Consider the following 12911-nt stretch of genomic DNA (forward strand, 5'->3'; position numbering starts at 1 on the left):
CAGGGGTTTCCAAACCACGGGCCACAGCTGGCCCTCTACAGGATTTTTTTTCTGGCCCCCAGGTAGGGTCAGTGGAGCATCTTCAATATGCAGTAGACTGAGGATTCAGGTCAGCAGATGCTGCCTATGGTCTCTGCTTCAATCCCCACCCAGACTCTGTAAGGGGGGACCCTAATGTAAGGTGGGAGTCAGATGTAAGGGGAAATTTGGATGGCGGCCCTAATGTAGGGGATTGTGGTGGGGACCCGGATGTAAAAGAAAACTCGGATGGGGACCCTGATGTAAGAGATGAGGGGTAAGGGGAAACTTGGATGGGGACCCTGATGTAAGAGGTGAGGGGTAAGGGGAAACTCGGATGGGGACCCTGATGTAAGAGATGAGGGGTAAGGGGAAACTCGGATGGGGACCCTGATGTAAGAGATGAGGGGTAAGGGGAAACTTGGATGGGGACCCTGATGTAAGAGGTGAGGGGTAAGGGGAAACTCGGATGGGGACCCTGATGTAAGAGATGAGGGGTAAGGGGAAACTCGGATGGAAACCCTAATATAAGAGGTGAGTCGGATATAAGGGGAAACTCGGATGAGGACCCTAATGTAGGGGGACTATGAGAGAGACCCTTATGTAAGAGGTGAGTCGGATATATGGGGAAACTCAGATGAAGACTCTAATGTGGGGGGACTGTAATGGGGACCCTGATTTAGGAGGTGAGTTTCATGGAGGGGGGGGGGGGCTTCAGTGGGGACCTTGACATAAGTGCGGAGTCTAATGGTTAACCTGATTTAAGGGGGAACTCTAATGGGGACCTTGATGTAAGGAGTGAGTCAGATGTAAGGGAAAACTCGGATGGGGACCCTAATGTAGGGGGACTGTGATGGGGACCCTGTTGTAAGAGGTGAGTCGGATGTAAGAGGAAACTTGGACAGGGACTCTAATGTAGGGAGACTGTGATGGGGACCCTGATGTAAGAGGTGAGTCGGATGTAAGGGGAAACTTGGACAGGGACTCTAATGTAGGGAGACTGTGATGGGGACCCTGATGTAAGAGGTGAGTCGGATGTAAGGGGAAACTTGGACAGGGAATCTAATGTAGGGAGACTGTGATGGGGACCCTGATGTAAGAGGTGAGTCGGATGTAAGGGGAAACTTGGACAGGGAATCTAATGTAGGGAGACTGTGATGGGGACCCTGATGTAAGAGGTGAGTCGGATGTAAGGGGAAACTTGGACAGGGACTCTAATGTAGGGAGACTGTGATGGGGACCCTGATGTAAGAGGTGAGTCGGATGTAAGGGGAAACTTGGACAGGGAATCTAATGTAGGGAGACTGTGATGGGGACCCTGATGTAAGAGGTGAGTCGGATGTAAGGGGAAACTCGGACAAAGACCCTAATGTAGGGGACTGTGTTAGAGACCCTGATGAGGTGAGTCGCATGTAAAGGGTGCTCCAGTGGGGACCTTAACATAGACGGGGAGTCTAATGGTTAACCTGATGTAAGGGGGAACTTTAATGGGGACCTTGATGTAAAGGGGAAATCTAATGGGGATTGTGATGGAGATTCTGAAGTAAAGGGGATCCTGATGTAAAAAAAAAAAGAATGTAATGGGGACTCTGATGTAAGGGGGCCTCTAATGGGGATGTGGCCCTCATACTGAAAAGCTTGGAGACCCCTGTACTAGATAAAATGATGGCCAAAGATTAGGGAGGTCCCGCAGGTTTGTTTGGAGACTAAGGACCTGCTGCAGAAGAAAGTGAATGAATGGGGACATGGTACATGAGAATAGTAGACAGCCATTGCCCTCTGTACAAATAGACACTGCTAACCCCATTAAAGACTGCTGGGGTTCAAGGGCCACATGCCAAGTATCAGTGGGCTGCATGCATTCCTCAGGGACACAAGGGGTGAAGTGTAATTGGTAAGCCAGACATTTGGGACATACACTATATTACCAAAAGTATTGGGACACCTGCCTTTACACGCACATGAACTTTAATGCCATCCCAGTCTTAGTCCGTAGGGTTCAGTATTGAGTTGGCCAACCCATAGTCATATGATTCCCACAGATGGGATCTCCCATCCTGGGTGGGCATCATATGACGTCCTCCCATTCCCGGCCGCCTAGGGGGGGGCGTCGCTCGGGACCCGGTGCTCGTGCCTAGCGGCCGCGATGTCCGCTGGGTACCCACGATTGCCCGGGAACACAGCAGGACCATGGATCTGTGTATGTAAACACACAGATCCATGTCCTGTCAGTGGAGAGGAGACCGATGGTGTGTTCCCAGTACAGAGGAACACCAATCGGTCTCCTCCCCTTGTGAGTCCCCTCCCACTACAGTTAGAATCACTCCCATAGGGCACATATTATCCTCTGCAGCGCCCCCTGGTGTTAACCCTTCCCTGCCAGTCACATTTACACAGTAATCAGTGCAATTTTATAGCGCCGATCGCTGTGTAAATGTGAATGGTCCCAAAAATGTGTCAAAAGTGTCCGATATGTCCGTCACAATGTCGCAGTCACGAACAAATCGCAGATCGCCGCCATTACTAGTAAAAAAAATAAAAAATAAAAATGCCATAAACATATCCCCTATATTGTAGACGCTATAACTTTTGCGCTAACAATCTATACACGCTTATTGCAATTTTTTTTACCAAAAATATGTAGAAGAATACGTATCGGCCTAAACCGAGGGAAATTTATTTTCTTTTTTTTTTAAATGGGATATTTTTTATAGCAAAAAGTAAAAAATATTGTGTTTTTTTTTTCAAAACTGTCGCTTTTCTTTTGTTTATAGCGCAAAAAATAAAAACCGCAGAGGTGATCAAATACCAGCCTTATTTGTGGGGAAAATTTTGTTTGGGTGCAACGTCGCACGACCGCGCAATTGTCAGTTAAAGCCACGCAGTGCCGAATTGCAAAAAGTGCTCTGATAAGGAAGGGGGTAAAAATCGCCCTGGGCTGAAGTGGTTAACAGCTTCAACTCTTCTGGGAAGGCCGTACACAAGGTTTAGACCCCTTTCACATCGGGGCGTTTTTCCGGCGCTTTAGCGCTGGAAATAGCCTCTACTAAGCGCCTCTCATTCATTTCAGTGTGACTTTTCACACTGGAATTGTGGGATGGGAAAAAAAAGTCCTGCAAGCAGTATCTTTGGGTCGGGCTGGGAGTGGTGCTCCCAAAACGCCCCTGCCCATTGGAATGAATGGGCATTGCTTTCAAATCGCCTTAAAGCGGGGCTCCACCCTAAAGTGGAACTTCCGCTCATCAGAACCCTCCCCCCCTCTGGCGCCACAATTGCCACCTTTCAGGGGGGGGGGGGTGCAGATACCTGTACAGTACAGGTATTTGCACCCACTTCCAGCATAGATATCCGCAGAATCTGTGGATATTTACGCCACTTCCTGCGGGTCCCCCGCTGTCTGCTGGGAAACACACGGATCCCAGGGACAGCGGGGACCGTCCTTATTGCGCAGCGTGAATCGCGCATGCGCAGTAGGGAACCGGGAAGTGAAGCCACAAGGCTCCACTTCCTGATTCCCATACGCAAGATGGCGGCGGCAGCACCCGAGAGACGATCGAGAGATCGGCTTCGGGTGCCGACATCGCGGGCGCGCTGGGCGGGTAAGTGTCCTTATTTTAAAAATCAGCAGCTGCAGTATTTGTAGCCGCTGACTTTAAAAAAAAAAAAAAAAACGTCCGGACTCCCGCTTTAAAATCGCTTTGAAAGCGCCACAAAATGGGAGTTTTTAACCCCTTTTTTGGGGGTTACAAGCGTCCTGCTAGCGGCTGAAAAGCACCGCAAAAGCTCCTCTGAAACAAGTGTCGCTTTAGCGATAAGGTGGCCAAGGCCCCCAGTGTAAAAGGGGTCCTCGGAGTGTGTCTGTGGGAAAGTTTGACCATTCTTCCAGAAGCGTATTTGTGACGTCAGGCACTGATGTTGGACGAGAAGGCCTGGATCACAGTCTCCTCTCGAATTCATCCCAAAGGTGTTCTATCAGGTTGAAGTCAGGACTCTGTGCAGGCCAGACAAGTTCCTCCACCCCAAACTCGCTCATCCGTGTCTTTATGGACCTTGCTTTCTGCACCGGGCCAAATCATTTGGTGGAGGAGGGGATTATGATGTGGGGGTTGTTTTTCATGGGTTGGGCTTGGCCCCTTAGTTCCTGTAAAGGGAACTTTTAAGCCTCTTACACACAATCAAATTTTCCGACCGGGAATTGTGTGATGACCGATGTGTCCGCCATAATGTCGCAGTCCCGATAAAAATCGCTGATCGCCGCCATTACAAAATGCTATAAATCTATCCCCTATTTTGTAGACGCTATAACTTTTGCGCAAACCAATCAATAAACACTCTTTGCGATTTTTATTGCCAAAAATATGTAGAATACATATCGGCAAAATCTGAAAAAATTTGCTTTTAAAAAAAAAAATGGGGATATTTATTATAGCAAAAAGTACAAAAGATTGTGTTTTATTTTTTTCAAAATTGTCGCTTTTTTTTGTTTATATTGCAAAATATAAAAACCGCAGAGGAGATCGAATACTATCCCCTATTTTGTAAACGCTATAACTTTTGCGCAAACCACACTTATTGCGATTTTTTTTTTTAACCAAAAATATGTAGAAGAATACGTATCGGCCTAAACTGAGGGAAAAAAAAAATGTTTTTTTATATATTTTTGGGGGATATTTATTATAACAAAAAGTAAAAAATAATGGGTTTTTTTCAAAATTGTCGCTCTATTTTTGTTTATAACGCAAAAAAAGTTAAAACCGCAGGGGTGATCAAATACCACCAAAAGAAAGTTAAATTTTTTGGGGGAAAAAAAAGGCGTCAATTTTGTTTGGGAGCCACGTCGCACGACCGCGCAATTGTGAGTTAAAGCGACGCAGCGCCGAATCTCTCAGTGCTCTGGTCAGGAAAGGGGTAAAATCTTCCGGGTTAATATTTTTTTTTTTTTTACAATTTCTTTATTTTTTATTTTTTAATGATGTTGTTTTTTGGTGAAATATTAGGCGTCTAAACAGCTGTGTACTAAGCAGCTTTCCTGTTCCTTCACAAGCACAGTTTACTGTGCTTCAGTTATGAATGGACACGGTAGCGATCGTTACCAATCCCTCACTGTACTCATTCAGAAAATGAAGGGGCTGGGGAATAACATATTTACCAGACCATTCCTCCACTCTCCATCCTGACACATCCCCCGCAGCAGGTGGCGGGAGAGGAAAGAAGGGAAGCTGGCAGTGCTGCGGTGGAGTTGGGAGGAGAAAATGGAGGCGGGGGGGGGGGGCTGGGCAGCGGGGGAAATTGGTGCTGCACAAGGTGATTGGAGTGTACCCAGGCACACCTGGCACACCCCCTGTGCCCGCCTAATATTGAACCCTACAGGCTAAGACTTGGGATGGCGTTAAAGATCATGTGTGTGTAAAGGCCCGTACACACGATAAGAAAATCGCAAGTAAAATTGTAGTACTGTATGACGATCGATCAGCCGATTTTCTGATCATTAGTATGGTGCTTTTTGACAGCCGATTTTCCCTTTTTGGACGACAAGAACTGAAGGTGCCGGCTGTACAATTTTTATTGTACCGTGACTATAACGTCCGATTTTCATTTAGTTAGTACAGTTTTCATCTGAAAAAAATAGCAAGACTAGGCATGCTCGGAAGCGAAAGAATACAAAACACGTTATATCGCTTCTGAAGTTGTATTATTTTGGTATGTTGAGTAACCGCTTCACTTTCCATATGAGACTCGCGTACCACAATAAACGGACAAATATTCCTCCGATAATCTGAGCGTGTGTACCAGGCTTTAAGGCAGGCGTCCCAATACTTTTGGTAATATAGTGTACATAGGAGGATTCCTTTATTGAGGAGGTATGGAAGTTGCCATTGCTGACATTGTGAACTGACTGGTCCACCGGCCGTCATGCTGATCTGGCAACTTCAATACATCTACTGACCTTATTTCTGGGTTTTTCTGGGCCAATAGCTCCTTATTGATAGGCCAGAGACAGCCAAGCAACCGGCATTTTCAGGATACCGGCAGCATTTGTATTTCTCTCAGGACCCAGTTACATGCGCGGTAACACGTGGTTTTGAATGGCAATACATCAGTTAGGCTAGGCTTATACAAATCCTGCCGCTCCTCTGAAAAGCGACCCGAATTCAGATTGACAGACAGTGAGGAGGTGTTGTGATGCCCCCCCAACACACATTTTAACCTAGGCTTAAAATGGTATTAAACCCAAAACCCAAAAATGTAATATATTGCAGATTACCAATCATTAGATGTTGTGGCTGCATTTGTTTTCTTCTCTTTGGCTTTTTTCTCCTCTGTTTTCACCTGGTGATCCAGCCAGTAACACACCTCCTGTGTAAGAGCGCCCCCATTCTGGATGAAGGAGCACAGCAGACAACAGCAGCATTGTCAGTCTGGGGGAGGGGAGTGTTAGATGGATTAGCAAATTTGAAGAGGTTGTAAACATTCATATTTTTGGGGGGTCGAGTCCCTCTGTCTGTGTCAATAGATGCAGCAGGGCTCAGGTGCGAGCACACACGAGTGCCCCCCATGGGAAGCCGCTTCCCATGGGGGCCACAGGACAGAGAGGAGGGGCCAGGAGCACCAGCAGGGGAACGAAAACAGGAGGTTCCCGGACACTCTGCGATTCCATTGCACATAGTAGGTACAGTAAGTATAGACATGTTTGTTTTTGTTTTTTTTAATTTAACTTTACAAACCCTTTAGTGCCGGTTCACACTACAGCGACTTGGGATGCAACTTTTAAGTCCTGAAGTCGCCCCAAGTCGATGGACATAAGAAATGCCATAGAAGTAAATGAGAGCCGCCTTAATGTACACTACTGAAGTCGCTCCGACTTCAGAAAAGGTTCCTGTACTACTACAAGGCGATTTCTAGGCGACTTGTACCCATAGATTCCAATGGAAGTCGGATCTCCATTTATATTGAAGCGACTTTACAGGAAAAAGAAAATAATTTACCCAAGTGCTTCCCACGTTTACCCAGGCGACCCCCCTCCCTCCCCCAGAGCTGATTATTCTGTGATTGGCCACAGCCAAAGTCGCCTGGTGGCACCTTTAACCACTTAAGCCCCGGACCATTTTGCTGGCTTAAGACCAGACCACTTTTTGCGATTCGGCACTGCGTCGCTTTAAATGACAATTGCGCGGTCGTGGGAAGTGGCTCCCAAACAAAATTGACGTCCTTTTTTTCCCACAAGTAGAGCTTTCTTTTGGTGGTATTTGATCACCTCTGCGTTTTTTATTTTTTGCACTATAAACAAAAATAGAGCGACAATTTTTAAAAAAAACGCATTATTTTTTACTTTTTGTTATAAATATCCCCCATTTTTTTCCGCGATGGCGATGGCAGGGCGGCATTTAAAACTGGACGTACCTGTACGCCAATATGCCTGCCCGTGCCATTCTGCCAACATACAACGGCGTGCGCCGGTCGGGAAATGGTTAAGTCGCGTTGTAAGCTGTTCAAAGTTGTGCTGAAGTCGCCTCCAAACCGCCTTGCAAAGTGGCGCTGTAAGTCGGGTTGTCCCTGTGTGAACGCACCATGGACCTTCATCCAGTTCTTCTTGTCCCCCCTTATCTTGCAGAACGCCTTCTTCCTTACCTAGGTAAGAATGACGAGCTCCACCACCTCCCCTCCGCTGCCTCTTGGGATGTCCACCTTGTACATCCCAGGAGGTCGTTCTACAGAGGGGGGGTGTGCACTGCAGGATTCTGTGCGTGTGCAGATGTGCACGTGCAAGGAGCTTCCCACGCATGCACACAGGCACGGCAGGTATACAGTGCATCTGGAAAGTATTCACAGCACTTCACTTTTTCCACATTTTCTTATGTTGCATCCTTATTCCAAAATGGATTAAATTCATTATTTTCCTTAAAATTCTACAAACGATACCCCATAATGACAATGTGAAAGAAGTTTGTTTGAAATCTTTGCAAATGTACTAAAAATAAAAAAACAAACAAAAAATCCCATATACATAAGTATTCCCAGCCTTTGTCATGACACTCAGAATTGAGCTCCGGAGCGTTCTGTTTCCACTGATCATCCTGGAGATGTTTCTACAGCTTGATTGGAGTCCACTTGTGCTAAATTCAGTTGATTGGACATGATTTGGAAAGGCACGCCCCTGTCTATATAAGGTCCCACAGTTATCAGTGCATGTCAGAGCACAAACCAAGCCATGAAGTCCAAGGAATTGTCTGTAGACCTCGGAGACAGGATTGTATGGGGGTACAGATCTGGGGAAGGGTACAGAAAAATTTCTGCAGCATTGAAGGTCCCAATGAGCACAGTGGCCTCCATCATCTGTAAATGGAAGAAGTTTGGAACCACCACCAGGACTCTTCCCAGAGCGGACCGTCCGGCCAGACTGAGCAATCGGGGGGGGGGGTTAGTCAGGGAGGGGACCAAGAACCCCGATGGTCCCTCTGACAGAGCTCCAGCATTTCTCCATGGAGAGAGGAGAACCTTTCAGAAGAACAACCATCTCTGCAGCACTCCACCAATCAGGCCTGCATGGTAGAGTGGCCAGATAGAAGCCACTCCTCCATAAAAGGCACATGACGGCCCGCCTGGAGTTTGCAAAAAGGCACCTGAAGGACTCTCAGATCATGGGAAACAAAATTCTCTGGTCTGATGAAACAAAGATTGAACTCTTTGGCCTGAATGGCAAGCGTCATGTCTGGAGGAAACCAGGCACCGCTCATCACCTGGCCAATACCATCCCTATAGTGAAGCATGGTGGTGGCAGCATGATGCTGTGGACATGTTTTTCAGTGGCAGGAACTGGGAGATCAGTCAGGATTGAGGGAAAGATGAATGCAGCAATGTACAGAGATTTACATCCTTGATGAAAACCTGCTCCAGAGCGCTCTGGACCTCAGACTGGGGCGAAGGTTCATCTTCCAACAGGACAACGACCCTAAGCACACAGCCAAGATAACAAAGGAGTGGCTACGGGACAACTTGAGTTGCCCAGCCAGAGCCCAGACATAAACCCCATTGAACATCTCTGGAGAGATATGAAAATGTCTGTGCACCGACGCTCCCCATCCAACCTGATGGAGCTTGAGGGGTCCTACAAAGAAGAATGGGAGAAACTGCCCAAAAATAGGTGTGCCAACCTTGTAGCATCATACTCAACAAGACTTGGGGCTGTAATTGGTGCCAAAGGAGCTTCACCAAAGTATTGAGCAAAGGCTGTGAATACTTTATGTACATGGGATTTTTTTTTCCCGTTTTTTTATTTTTAATAAATTTGCAAAGATTTCAAACAAACTTCTTTCACCTTGTCATTATGGGGTATTGTTTGTAGAATTTTTAGGAAATTAATTATTTTAAGCCATTTTGGAATAAGGCTTTAACATAAAAAAATGTGGAAAAAGTGAAGCGCTGTGAATACTTTCCGGATGCCCTGTACAGGTCCCAGATGCATGCTTGCATAGATGTGCCCCAGGTCTGTGCTGGCTCCTGGCAGAGACCTATGGCGCATGTGCGAGATACTCAGAGATGGCGGCCTGGAAGAGAAGGAGGCGGGGCAAAAACATCCAGGGACTGACTTCCTGTTTCTCCTTAGAGGAAGGGAAGGAGACCTTGGCCATGGAATGTAGCATGTGTGTGATGAGCGGCCTGCTTCATATCGCAGACCAGACCCCTCTCACATTGTTCAATGAGTGTCTGCTTCTCCCGTTGCTCGGAGCTCCTCAGCGTCTTCTGTGTAAATATTTATCTGAAGGTCTCCTTTTACTCTGAGATGTCGGCAGGATGGCACAAGAGATTTAAAGCTGAACTCCGGCCTTATCCCGACTCCTCTCCTGCACTGAAATGTCTTAGATTTCGCTGCACACTGTGAGCTTCTCACAAGGTGTATTAGAAGGTGCAATAAGTCAGATAGAGCCCTCCTCATTTCCTGGCTGGAGGACATCCAGCGTCATCCAACCTTTCCCGGCTGTCTCTTGTCCGATCGTCTCATTCATTGGGATTTCAGCCTCATATTTAGGTATTACCTATGGTGGCAAACAGGCTTGCCTAAGAATGCCAACTGCTCCAGACTGACACCACCCATCAAGGATCTAAATTAAGACATGAAATGAGAACGGCTTTTATTCAAAAATGTCATTAGCACATTGGTGAGGGAGGAACCAGGGAAGGCAAAATTTAAAAAAAAAAGGTTAAAGTGGTTGTAAACCTCAGACATAAAATAAGAACAAAGCATTTCCTTCTATATTGTGTACTTGTCTCAATCCAGAGCACTAAGTGTCAAAGTGTCATTGCTGTCTGCTGCTTCCTTCCTCTGCTGTCAGCATGAGCCACTTCTGATGAATTTTCCTGACACCAAGAGAAAAATGGTGACATGGGATTGACAGCCTCAGCTGTAACTTCCCACCAATCAGCTCTCAGAGCTCTCCTCACTGAACTCTGCAGACTCTCAGACACGCTTTAAAATTCAGCACTTTGAACAGATGTAGAGAAGAAAGGGTTGCAGGTGAACAGGTACAACTTATGTAGAAGGATTGGTTTAATCTCTGTGTATCATTTTAGGCCAGTAACGTCACTGGGTGTATGCAAGGGTTAAATAGGGTTGCACCAATACCACTTTTTTAAGACAGAGTACAATAACCGATACTTCTTTTCAAGTACTTGCTGATACCGATGTGGCAGTGGCACTAATATGCAGCACTGATAGGTGGCACTGATGAGGCGTGGACTGTGTCAGTGGTTTCTCATTTTTTTTTCATTCATTCATTCAGAGTTCTCCCTTACATCAGGGTCCCCATCAAAGTCCCCCATCCCCTTACATCAGGCTCCCCACTAGAATCCACCCTCATACATCTGTCTGGGCCCCCACCAGAGTGCTCCAGTACATCAGGGTCCTCCGTACATCAGGCTTCCCACCAGAGTCCCTCTCCCTTACATCAGGGTCCCCACCAGAGCCCACCACTGCCCACTCCTCATACATCAGGGTCCCCACCAGAGCCCACCACTGCCCACTCCTCATACATCAGGGTCCCCACCAGAGCCCACCACTGCCCACTCCCCACTCCTCATACATCAGGGTCCCCACCAGAGTCCACCACTGCCTACTCCCCACTCCTCATACATCAGGGTCCCCACCAGAGCCCACCACTGCCCACTCCCCACTCCTCATACATCAGGGTCCCCACCAGAGCCCACCACTGCCCACTTCTCATACATCAGGGTCCCCACCAGAGCCCACCACTGCCCACTCCTCATACATCAGGGTCCCCACCAGAGCCCACCACTGCCCACTCCTCATACATCAAGGTCCCCACCACTGCCCACTCCCCACTCCTCATACATCAGGGTCCCCACCAGAGTCCACCACTGCCTACTCCCCACTCCTCATACATCAGGGTCCCCACCAGAGCCCACCACTGCCCACTCCTCATACATCAGGGTCCCCACCAGAGCCCACCACTGCCCACTCCTCATACATCAGGGTCCCCACCAGAGTCCACCACTGCCCACTCCTCATACATCAGGGTCCCCACCAGAGCCCACCACTGCCCGTTCCCACTCCTCATACATCAGTGTCCCCACCAGAGCCCACCACTGCCCGCTCTCCACTCCTCATACATCAGGGTCCCCACTCCTCATACATCAGGATCCCCACCACAGACGGCCCCCCCTCTTCCCCGTACATCAGAGTCACGGAGGGCCTTAAAAAAATCTCACAGCATCCACCACAGGTCGTAGTTTGGAGATCCCGGCACTAGGCACACGTGTCAAGAAATAAAATTGTAAACCATTGGATTTTGGATTCTGGGTGTTTCTGAGCTTTGAGCTACAAAATGCTCTGGTTTGAATGGGGCCTAAGAGCGTACCCTCCTGCTTGTATGGGGTCACTCCCTGCAGGAGGTCTCCCCATGGTGAGGGAGATACTGTAGTTCAGCCTTTCTCAACCTTTTCAACACAGAGGAACCCTTGAAATAGTCCTCCGGTCTCGGGGAACCCCTGCTAAAAAATTGGAAATCTAAAGCTCATGATACATTAGTGTGATGGTCAGTGGGAAGAATGGTCCTTACACTTGTGGTCAGTGGGAAGAATGGTCCTTACACTTGTGGTCAGTGGGAAGAATGGCCCTTAAACTTGTGGTCAGTGGGAAGAATGGCCCTTAAACTTGTGGTCAGTGGGAAGAATGGTCCTCACACTTGTGGTCATTGGGAAGAATGGCCCTTACACTTGTGGTCAGTGGGAACAATGGCCCTTACACTTGTGGTCAGTGGGAAGAATGGCCCTTACATTTGTGGTCAGTGGGAAGAATGGTCCTCACACTTGTGGTCATTGGGAAGAATGGCTCTTACACTTGTGGTCATTGGGAAGAATGGCTCTTACACTTGTGGTCATTGGGAAGAATGGCCCTTACACTTGTGGTCAGTGGGAAGAATGGCCCTTACACTTGTGGTCAGTGGGAAGAATGGCCCTTACACTTGTGGTCATTGGGAAGAATGGCCCTTACACTTGTGGTCAGTGGGAAGAATGGCCCTTACATTTGTGGTCAGTGGGAAGAATGGTCCTCACACTTGTGGTCATTGGGAAGAATGGCTCTTACACTTGTGGTCATTGGGAAGAATGGTCCTTACACTTGTGGTCAGTGGGAAGAATGGCCCTTACACTTGTGGTCATTGGGAAGAATGGCTCTTACACTTGTGGTCATTGGGAAGAATGGTCCTTACACTTGTGGTCAGTGGGAAGAATGGCCCTTACACTTGTGGTCAGTGGGAAGAATGGCCCTTACACTTGTGGTCATTGGGAAGAATGGCCCTTACACTTGTGGTCAGTGGGAAGAATGGCCCTTACACTTGTGGTCAGTGGGATGAATGGTCCTTACACTTGTGGTCAGT

General features: G+C 47.7%; 1 protein-coding gene across 3 annotated transcripts in view; it reads left to right on the forward strand.

Moving 5' to 3' along the window:
- FAM168A (family with sequence similarity 168 member A) overlaps positions 1 to 12911 on the forward strand; it is a 232354-nt gene that overhangs the window by 21818 nt on the left and 197625 nt on the right. The window lies entirely within an intron of this gene.

This window comes from Lithobates pipiens, unplaced genomic scaffold (genome assembly GCF_037356315.1).
Source record: "Lithobates pipiens isolate NorthernLeopardFrog02 unplaced genomic scaffold, aLitPip1_a1.2 Scaffold_23, whole genome shotgun sequence".
Taxonomy (NCBI): domain Eukaryota; kingdom Metazoa; phylum Chordata; class Amphibia; order Anura; family Ranidae; genus Lithobates; species Lithobates pipiens.